The 11,744-nt window shown below is 39.7% G+C and overlaps 1 non-coding gene across 1 annotated transcript; it reads right to left on the bottom strand.

Annotated features, from left to right (window-relative positions):
- Positions 1-10,372: 10,372 nt before the first annotated feature.
- LOC130971737 (small nucleolar RNA R71) lies at positions 10,373-10,476 on the bottom strand. The gene has a single exon (XR_009082949.1). It is a non-coding gene; the product is annotated as a small nucleolar RNA R71 (small nucleolar RNA).
- Positions 10,477-11,744: the final 1,268 nt, after the last annotated feature.

The raw sequence follows: 11,744 nt of genomic DNA, 5'->3' as shown, positions 1-11,744 counted from the left end.
TTAAGAGCTATATTATGAATTAGTAGGACACTACTTTGAAATTAGATCTTGCATGCATTTCAGGAGAAAAGACCAACAAAAGAGCAAGGAAGCAAGCAAAGAAGGCTGAGCACTTGAACGGGAATGACACTCCAAGCCATCTATATTCACGTGTCCACATGCATTCCTGGGCATGGCACGCCAGGCCTGTATTCCAGAGAAGTGATCTTGGTCTAGCATCATGCGCGTGTCATGTGGTGCTTTTGAAAGCGTAGCACGCCAAGGTCTCAGAGCTGACGTGCCTGGGTGTGGCACGCTAGGCCAATATTCCAGAGAATGATAATTGATACAGCATAAGGGGCATGCCATTGGTGCTTGCATGGGTGTGGCATGCCAAGAACCTTAACACAAGTGTGTGTGATTGCGTGCCTGGGTGTGGCACGCCAGGCTAGTTTTCCAGAGAAGTGAGGATGGTGCAACAATGCGAGCATGCCATGGGCACCTGAAGGAGCATGGCATGCCATTAACTTGAAACTGGTGTGTCTATAGGCGTGCCTGGGTGTGGCACGCCAAACTTACAATCCAGAGAGTTATATTAGCGCAGCTTAAGGGGCATGTCCACTGGCTATTCGAAGGCGTGGCATGCCAAGGATCTTAAACTGGCATGTCTACTGGTGTGCATTGGCTTGGAACGCCAGGCTACTTTTCCAGACGGTTGAAATGGTTGCAGCATTGTTGGCGTGTCCACTGGCGTGCTCGAAGGCATGGCACACCAAGCTTTACAGTGAGCGTGTATCCTGGCGTGCCTTGGCGTGGCACGCCAGGCTTGTGATCTAGAAAGAGGACTCAAGGGGTAACATAGTGGGCGTGCTCGAAGGTGTAACATGCCAAAGACTTTAATACTGTCGTGTTTACTAGCGTGCATTGGCGTGGCATGCCAGGTTACTTTTCCAGAAGAAAGAAATTGCGCAGCATTAATGGCGTGTCTACTGGTGTGCATTGGCGTGGCACGCCAAGTCACTTTTCCAAGAAGAAGAAATGAAGGCATCATTGAAGGCGTGCCTGGGCGTTTCACACCAAGAGATTTAAAGTGGTCGTGCCAGGGCGTGGCACGCCAGGCCAAGTATCCAGAGAAGAAATATGGTTGCAACAAAAGGAGCGTGCCATTGGCGTGCTCGAAGGCGTGGCACGCCCAACTATCATCACTAGCGTGTCCATGGGTGTACCTGGGCGTTGCATGCCAAGTACATCATCTTGGGTGTGCACCATCAGGTGGCACGCCACTCAACACACCTTCACTCAGAGAAAGGAGTCCAAGCTGGAGTTAGTCAGAGAAAGGGTATTATTGTAATTTTCATTGGCTAAAGAGGGTAGTATTTAAACCCATGGAGTGTACTGATTCAGAAAAAAAAAAACTTTGGAACTTTTACATTGAATTACATTTGAAATCACTTACTTGTACTTTTCCTCTATTTTCTTCTTCTTTTCAGTACTTAGCTTAGTTTTACCTTCATGCACTTTTATTTTTTAAGCTTCCGAAGCTATGATCAACTAAACCCCCACTTCATTAGGAGGAGGAGCTCTGTTGTAATTTCAATGAATTAATGCTATTATTCTTCTTCTCAATTCAATTGTTGTTTATCTAAGGGAAAGCTTTTGTGCTTCATAGATCTAACTACTATCTAGAGAGGGTTGGATCTACTTGAATATCATGATGAACTTGAGAAAGGAGTCATGAGATTCAGTTTGAGGCTTCTCCCACTCATAACTATCTTGATCAATACATTCTTAGATGGTACGTGACATATAACCTCATTGAATTGAGATCCTGAGGGTTGTGTGGCATTTGGATTAGAAATTGAGCTTCACCTCTTCTCATGAACAATTAGATCAAAAGATTGGCAATTGATTGTGTTGAGAAAAATTGAGTCAACAAGAGATTGGGACCCAATTATTTACAATCCACCATGGATCTACTTCATATGATTGAGAAGAAGTTAAGACCCATTGATTCATGAAGAATCACATCATCTCCAATCCCTAATGAATCTCAACCATTATTCTTCTTCATTTCAATTCTTTTGGGTTTTTGGTTTCTTTCAATACCCAATACCCAGAACCCTTTTACTTTCATGCAATTTACAATTCCTTGTCATTTACATTTCTGTCTTTACTTTCAGCCCTTTATCATTTAGTTATTTAATTTCATTGCTCTTACTTTCTATGTCATTTACTTCTCTGTTGATTCAATCACACAAAATCATCAAATATTAGTTTAACTAGAAGAATTACTTAACTAAAGTTGCTTGATTCATCAATCCCTGTGGGATCGACCTCAATCAAAGTGAGTTATTACTTGACTGCGACCCGGTATATTTGCCGGTGGAACTTATGATACATAAATTCTAGTCATCACCGTCGCTCTATCGTCAACCGTATGGCCTCACTCGCATGCACGAGACGCCTTTTGGGTCTTGTCCACACCGAACAATAAATATTAAGGTGATCAGTCTTAATATCTCAAGTCTAGTGCTTCAATTCTCCAAAAGTATGCTCATGAAGATTTATGCTATATATGTCAAGCAGACATCCTAAATAGCATATACAAACACAGCCAGAGTATGCTCAGAAGCATAGTCAGTCCGTCCTTCAGGCTCTACAGGAACGAACTGCTCTAATACCATAATGTAACACCCTACCACACAAAGCTTTACACCTAGGATGTAAAATAGAGGTGGCGAGGTGCTACGACCTCTAAAGTAAAATATATATACATAATATAGTTGAAAAAAGTTTATATCTAGGAGCCTTTTGAAGGAAAGTTAAAGCAAAACATCAAACAGAAAACTGCATTACTCACGTAAGCGATAAGCGTAAACCGGATAGGATAAGAGTAAAGCAAAACATAAACCCATAAAAGAAGAGTTCCAAGATGCAGACAACAAAGCTTCTGACTCGGCTCGCGAAGTTAAGACCGGCCAGAGTATATTTACATACATACTTATATACATGTGAAACCTAAAATACTATTTACAGAACCTGTTTCTCCAAGTCAAATTCTAAGAGGGACAAAACATAATATTTATATATAGTAGAGATATATAACTATGTATATATGCATCCAAAACCCAAAATAGAACCCCAAACGGGTAGAGTTCTTCGTTTGCAGAAAGCTTTCAGTATGCCTTAGCGAGGTGCCTCACATCCTGCATCTGAAATCCAAAAATATGTATGGAGTGAGAACCGAAGGTTCTCAGCATGGTAACAGTGCCCACATAACTAACATATAATCTCCCAGGAAAGCCAAAGGCAATCCTAGAACTTCCGACAACAGATTCAAACTTAAAACTAACATTTTAAACCATAAACTGGGTGAGGTATCTAAGGCTTCTTGATTCCATCTCAAATCCTAACTTAACCCCTAAGCTCATCATCCCTTTCTCCAATCCTCCAAAACCATACATGTACAGACAAACAAAATAGACAAGGCAAGCACAAGTAGATATTTAAATATAGCAAATAAGCATAGAAATTTAAGTATGCAAACCCAAGTAATGCAAAACCAAACAAGTCACATAAATGCATATGATGCATGCCTTTCGTACTGGCCGTGAGCTCATGTGTCGGTTACTTTGCCAGAACCCAACACATTCGGCAGCTAATCGGGATATCGTCCCCTCGAAAACCGGTGGGGAGTACACCACCACGAAAAGCCCGACTTGTATCAAAGAAGTACAACAACTCAACGGACGGCTGGCAGCCTTGTCCAGGTTCCTGGCGGGATCCGCAATAAGATCTCTCCCCTTCTACGCTACTCTAAGGAAGGGAAAGGAATTTGAATGGACTGTTGAATGCGAGCAAGCCTTCCAAGACTTCAAAAATTTTCTGGGACAGCCCCCTATATTAAGTCGACCACGGGAAGGGGAACCACTCATCTTGTACCTTGCAGTGGGAAATCAGGCAATAGCCTCAGCACTGGTCCGAGAAGACAACAGCGGGCAACAACCCATATACTTTATCAGCAAAGCATTACAAGGAGCCGAGCTGAACTACCAGAAAATAGAAAAGTTCGCTTACGCTCTCATAATAACATCTCGACGACTTCGCCCATATTTCCAGTCTCACACCATTAAAATTTGGACCAACCAGCCCAAAAAAGGAATCTTACAAAAAACAGACTTGGCGGGCAGAATCTTGCAATGGGCAATCGAGTTGTCCGAGTTCGATCTTCAATACGAAGCTCGGACGGCCATCAAATCCCAATATCTAGCCGACTTTATTGCGGAATTTACGAACACACCGGAAATCCCCACAGAATGGCATCTATATGTGGACGGCTCCTCAAATAAAACGGGAAGTGGCGCAGGCGAAATAATTGAAAGCAACCAGGGGACCCAGATCGAACTCTCCCTCAAATTTGGGTTCCCTGCCTCAAACAATCAAGCGGAACATGAGGCACTTCTAGCTGGTTTGAAGCTGGCTAGGAAAGTGGGAGCTCAAAAACTTATCATCTTCAACGACTCACAGGACAAATAACAGGCAGCTACCAAGCCAAAGATCCCACTATGAAAAAGTACCTGGACAAAACTAGGGAACAGCTCGGACAACTCGGAGAGTACGAGATTCGACACATACCCCGAGAACAGAACGCCCGGGCCGATGCACTCTCAAAGCTAGCCAGCACCAAACTAGGAGGCAACAATAGAAGTCTTTTCCAAGAAATTCTACAGAAACCATCAATCTCAGAAGAACAAAAAGTCCTAGCCATAACAGGTCGCGATCAGGGATGGATGACCCCCATAATCAATTACCTCACAACGGAGGCCCTCCCTACAAATGAGAAAGAGGCAAAGAGGTTAAAACGGGAAGCACAATACTATACCATCATAAATAACTCTTTATACAAAAGAGGGATTTCAACACCATTGCTGAAATGTGTGCCGACTTCCAATGCTAAAGATATCCTAGAAGAAGTGCACAGTGGCATTTGTGGTAATCATGATGCCAGGGCATCTTGGCCAGTTTTACTGACCTTTTCTTTACTGTTTTTAAGGTAGTTTCATGCATTTCCTTAGGAAATAAGCTAGTTTTGGGTGGATATTCACTTATACCTTGATTCAAGCATACATTGTGCATTTTAAATAATTTCATGAGGATTTTGCATGAGTTTTGTATGTTGCATTACCCATGACTTGGACTAGAACTTTGATGCACTCTATTGCTTGATTTCAGGACCAAAGGAAGCAAGGAAGAACTACTTAGCAGTCACGTTAATCTAATTAACGTTACCACTAACGTGGAATGGGAGGTAACTTGCAAAGTTAATGAGAAAAGTGATTGCCAATAATGCTCTCGAAGCCACATTGCCCACGTTAAGAGTCACGTTAACTAAGTTAACGTGAACTCTAACGTGAAGAAGGGACTTTGAGCCAACGTTAGTGACACATAACATTATAACTAACGTTGGCCAATGATCATAAGTGGCCACGTTAGAGTCCACGTTAACTTAGTTAACATGGCCTCTAATGTTAAAAGGGGGAAGGAAGCCAACGTTAGTGACATTCAACATTGTCACTAACGTTGGCCTAAGGTGCAATATACCACGTTAACTTCCACGTTAACTTGGTTAACGTGGGAGCTAACGTAAGAGGCAAGGGTGGTCGACAACGTTAGTGACACCCAACATTGTCACTAATGTTGGAAGCAACCACAAAACCCCCAAGGAGCCACGTTAACTTCCACGTTAACTTAGTTAACGTGGAAGCTAACTTTGATGAGTGAATGATGAGCCAACGTTAGTGACACTCAACATTGTCACTAACGTTGGGGATGGCTAAGAATGGCCACGTTAGAAGCCACGATAATCTAGTTAACGTGGGCTCTAACGTGAGGCAAAAGGGGTACATTGGAACGTTAGTAACAATGTTGAGTGTCACTAACGTTCTCGAACTCATACTTTCACTAAACGTTAACACCCCTAACGTCCTGAGCTAAAGTCTTGGCCCACTTCACACTTTCTCTCTGCAAGTAAAACCAAGCCCAAATGAAGAAGAGAACTGCTTCAAAACTCAAGCAAGCAAGCCCACAATTGTCAACCAATCAAGACCACAAGAAGCATCTAGAATAGGAATTTTCATTTAATTGTAATTTGCTTTTAATTTCATTTTGTAATTTAGGAGAGCCTATATAAAGGCCTTAGTCTTTACATTGAGGGAATTTGGGGAATTAGGGGATTGAAGAGGGGTCTTCGGACTCCCTCCCCTCACACACTTTTCCTTTTCTTTCTTAGTACTTTTCTTTTATGAATTTTGAAGTTTTATTTTCAGTTTTAATCTTCATCTTTACTTTTCTGCACTTTCTTTCTTTTCTATTCTGTTAGAGCAATGACCAACTAACTCTTTTCATTGGGTTAGAGAGCTCTATTGTGATTCAATGGATTAAGTGTAGTTCTTATTCTTCTTCTTCTATCTTTTCTCTTGATTTTGCTTGAAAGCTTTCGATCTTCATCCAATTGGGTAGTGATGAGCGGATAATTTATACGCTTTTTGGCATTGTTTTTAGGTAGTTTTTAATAAGTTCAAGCTACTTTTAGGGATGTTTTCCTTAGTTTTTATGTTAAATTCACATTTCTGGACTTTACTATGAGTTTGTGTATTTTTCTGTGATTTCAGGTAATTTCTGACTGAAATTGAGGGATTTGAGCAAAACTCTGAAAAAGGCTGACAAAAGGACTGCTGATGCTGTTGGATTCTGACCTCCCTGCACTCGAAATGGATTTTCTGGAGCTACAGAACTCCAAATGGCGCGCTCTCAACGGCGTTGGAAAGTAGACATCCAGAGCTTTCCAGCAATATATAATAGTCCATACTTTATTCGGAAATTGATGACGTAACTTGGCGTTAAACGCCAAGTTCATGCTGCTGTCTGGAGTTAAACGCCAGAAAAACGTCATGATCCGGAGTTGAACGCCCAAAACACGTCATAACTCAAAGTTCAACGCCAAGAAATGCCTCAGCTCGTGAATAGATCAAGCTCAGCCCAAGCACACACCAAGTGGGCCCCGGAAGTGGATTTATGCATCAATTACTTACTCATGTAAACCCTAGGAGCTAGTTTATTATAAATAGGATGAATTACTAATGTATTAGACATCTTTGGTCTCAGTTTTGTTTTATTCTTCATCTTAGGAGATCATTGATCACGTTTTGGGGGCTGGCCATTCGGCCATGCCTGAACCCTTTGCTTATGTATTTTCAACGGTGGAGTTTCTGCACACCATAGATTAAGGGTGTGGAGCTCTGCTGTACCTCAAGTATTAATGAAGTTCTACTTTCTTTTATTCGGTCTCTATCTTATTCTTATTCCAAGATATTCATTCGTACCCAAGAACATGATGAATCTAATGAGTTAGATAACCCTCATTATTATTCTCACTTATGAACGCGCGTGATTGACAACCACTTCCGTTCTACATGCAACCGAGCTTGAATGTGTATCTCTTAGATTCCCCAACAGAATCTTCGTGGTATAAGCTAGATAGATGGCGGCATTTATGAGGATCCGGAAAGTCTCACCTTGTCTGTGGTATTCCGAGTAGGATCCTGGGAATCTGGAAAGTCTAACCTTGTCTGTGGTATTCCGAGTAGGATTCCGGTAATGAATGACTGTGACGTGCTTCAAACTTGTAACCTGCTGGGCGTTAGTGACAAACGCAAAAGAATCAAGGGATTCTATTCCAGTAGGAGCGGGAACCAACCGGTGATTGGTCGTACTGTGACAAAGTGCGTGAGCATTAGCTTTCACTGCGAGGATGGGATGTAGCCATCAACCATGGGTGATGCCTCCAGACTGATTAGCTGTGCGAGTGACAGCCGCATAGGATATTTTCCCGAGAGGATGAAAGTAGCCACAGCTGATGGTGAACCCCTATACACAGCTTGCCATGGAAAGGAGTAAGAAGGACTGAGTAGAAGCAGTAGGAAAGCAGGCGTCCTTGAGCTCTACAGCATCTCCATCCGCTTATCTGAAATTCCCACCAATGAATCTACATAAGTATTTTATCCCTTTTATTATTTCTATTTTCTTATTTGAATCTAATCAAGTATCATGTTTAATCCGCCTGACTGAGATCTACAAAGGTGACCATAGCTTGCTTCATACCAACAATCTCTGTGGATTCGACCCTTACTCACGTAAGGTTTATTACTTGGACGACCCAGTACACTTGCTGGTTAGTTGAACGGAGTTGTGAAAATAAACAGTGCCCTAAGGGTATATTCATACAAGTACAAAGAACATAAGGATCACAATTTCGTCCACCAAGTTTTTGGCGCCGTTGCCGGGGATTGTTCGAGTATGGACAACTGACGGTTCATCTTGTTGCTCAGATTAGGTAATTTTCTTTTCAAAAATCTTTTTCAAAAATTTTTCTTTTTATTTTTCGTTTTTCTTCACATTATTTTCGAAAAAATTAATAAAAATACAAAAAAATTAGAAAATCATAAAAATCAAAAATATTTTGTGTTCTTGTTTGAGTCTTGTGCTAATTTTTAAGTTTGGTGTCAATTGCATGCTTTTAAAATTTTTTCTTGCATTTTTCGAAAATCTCATACATTCATAGTGTTCTTCATGATCTTCAAGTTGTTCTTGATAAGTCCTCTTGTTTGATCTTGATGATTTCTTGTTTTGTGTCTTTTCTTGTTTTTCTTGTGCATTTTTGCATTCATATTGTCCATGCATTAAAAATTTCTAAGTTTGGTGTCTTGCATGTTTTCTTTGCATCAAAAAAATTTTTCAAAAATATGTTCTTGATGTTCATCATGATCTTCAAAGTGTTCTTGGTGTTCATCTTGACATTCATAGCATTTTTGCATGCATCTTGTGTCTTGATCCAAAATTTTCATGTTTTGGGTCATTTTTGTGTTTTTCCTTAAAAATTTAAAAAAAAATATCTTTTCCTTATTTCCCTCCAATTTTCGAAATTTTGGGTTGACTTGGTCAAAAATTTTTAAAATTAGTTGTTCCTTACAAGTCAAGTCAAAATTTCAATTTTAAAAATCTTATCTTTTCAAAATCTTTTTCAAAAATCATATCTTTTTCATTTTTTCTTAATTTTCGAAAATTTCAAAAATCTTTTTCAAAATATTTTCAAAATCTTTTTCTTATCTTTACATCTAATTTTCGAAATTTAGCTAATAATTAATGTGATTGATTCAAAAATTTGAAGTTTGTTACTTTCTTGTTAAGAAAGGTTCAATCTTTAAATTCTAGAATCTTATCTTGTAGTTTCTTGTTAGTTAAGTCTTTTTAAAAATTAAATCTTTTTCAAAATATCTTTTTCTTAAAATTTTTATCTTATTTTTTATCTTATCCTTTTTAAAATTTTATATTTTTCAAAATTTGATTTCAAAATATCTTATCTAACTTCTTATCTTCTTATCTTTTTCAAATTTGATTTTCAAATCTTTTTCAATCAACTAACTAACTTTTTGTTTGTTTCTTATCTTTTTCAAAACCACCTAACTACTTCTCTCTCTTCTATTTTCGAAAATATCTCTCTCTTTTTCAAAAATTCTTTTTAATTAATTAATTGTTTCATGTTTAATTTTAATTACATTTTATTTCTAATTTTCGAAAATTACTAACCTCTTTTTCAAAATTATTTTCGAAAATTCCTTTTTCTTTTCTTCTTCTATTTAATTATTTAATTACTAACACTTCTCTTCACCTCTCCTCATCCAAAATCCGAACCCTCTTCTTCATTCTTCTACCCCTTTCTTTTTCTACTAACATAAAGGAATCTCTATACAGTGACATAGAGGATTCCTCTTTCTTTTCTTGTTTTCTTCTCTTTCATATGAGCAGGAACAAGGATAAAGGCACTCTTGTTGAGATTGATCCAGAACCTGAAAGGACTCTGAAGAGAAAATTAAGAGAAGCTAAATTGCAACAATCCAAAAGAGACCTTCTAGAAATTTTCGAACAAGAGAAAGAGATGGCAGCTGAAAATAATAATAATAATGCAAGGAGATTGCTTGGTGACTTCACTAAGCCAACGTCCAAGTTTGATGGAAGAAGCATCTCCATTCCTGCCATTGGAGCCAATAACTTTGAGCTTAAGCCTCAACTAGTTGCTTTAATGCAACAAAACTGCAAGTTCTATGGACTTCCATCTGAAGATCCTTATCAGTTTTTAACTGAGTTCTTGCAGATCTGTGAGACTGTGAAGACGAATGGAGTTGATCCTGAAGTCTACAGACTCATGCTTTTCCCTTTTGCTGTAAGAGACATAGCTAGAATGTGGTTGGATTCACAACCTAAGGATAGCCTGGACTCCTGGGATAAGCTGGTCACTGCCTTCCTGGATAAATTCTTTCCTCCTCAAAAGCTGAGCAAGCTGAGAGTGGATGTTCAAACCTTCAAACAAAAAGATGGTGAATCCTTCTATGAAGCTTGGGAAAGATACAAGCAGCTGACCAAAAGATGTCCATCTGACATGTTTTCAGAATGGACCATATTAGACATATTCTATTATGGTCTCTCTGAATTTTCGAAAATGTCATTGGATCATTCTGCAGGTGGATCTATTCACCTGAAGAAAACGCCTGAAGAGGCTCAAGAACTCATTGACATGGTTGCAAACAACCAATTCATGTACACCTCTGAGAGGAATTCCGTGAACAATGGGGTACCTCAGAAGAAATGAGTTCTTGAAATTGATGCTTTGAATGCCATATTGGCTCAGAACAAAGTGTTGACTCAACAGGTCAACATGATCTCTCAAAATCTGAATGGATTGCAACATGCATCCATCAGTACTAGAGAGGCAGCTTCTGAAGAAGCTTATGATCCTGAGAACCCTGCCATGGCAGAGGTTAATTACATGGGTGAACCTTATGGAAACACCTATAACTCATCATGGAGAAATCATCCAAATTTCTCATGGAAGGATCAACAAAAGCCTCAACAAGGCTTTAACAATGGTGGACGTACTAGGCTGGGCAATAGCAAGCCATATCCATCATCTTCTCAGCAACAGACAGAGAATTCTGAACAAAACAATTCTAATCTAGCCAATATAGTCTCTGATCTGTCAAAGGCCACTTTCAGTTTCATGAATGAAACAAGATCCTCCATTAGAAATTTGGAGGCACAAGTGGGCCAGCTGAGTAAGAAAGTCATTGAAACTCCTCCCAGTATTCTCCCAAGCAATACAGAAGAGAATCCAAAAGGAGAGTGCAAGGCCATTGACATAGTCAATATGGCCGAATGCACAAGGGAGGAGGAGGACGAAAATCCTAGTGAGAAAGACCTCCTGGGACGTTCCTCAAGCAAGAAGGAGTTTCCTATTAAGGATCCTGAGGAATCTGAGGCTCATCTAGAGACCATAGAGATTCCTTTAAATCTCCTTCTGCCATTCATGAGCTCTGAAGAATATTCATCCTCTGAAGAGAATGAAGATGTGACTGGAGAGCAAGTTGCTCAATACTTAGGAGCTATCATGAAGCTGAATGCCAAGCTGTTTGGTAATGAGACTTGGGAAAGTGAACCTCCCTTGCTCATTGGTGAACTAGATACTTGGATTCAGAAAACTCTACCTCAAAAGAAACAAGATCCTGGCAAGTTTCTAATACCTTGTACCATAGGCACCATGAGCTTTGAAAAAGCTCTATGTGATCTGGGGTCAGGGATAAATCTTATGCCACTCTCTGTAATGGAGAAGCTGGGGATCATTGAGGTACAACCTGCCTTGTTCTCATTACAAT

Source organism: Arachis stenosperma, chromosome 3 (assembly GCF_014773155.1).
Source record: "Arachis stenosperma cultivar V10309 chromosome 3, arast.V10309.gnm1.PFL2, whole genome shotgun sequence".
NCBI classification, from domain to species: Eukaryota; Viridiplantae; Streptophyta; class Magnoliopsida; order Fabales; family Fabaceae; genus Arachis; species Arachis stenosperma.
Note: the sequence above shows the minus strand (reverse complement) of the source record. Positions and strands in the feature narration are given on the sequence as shown.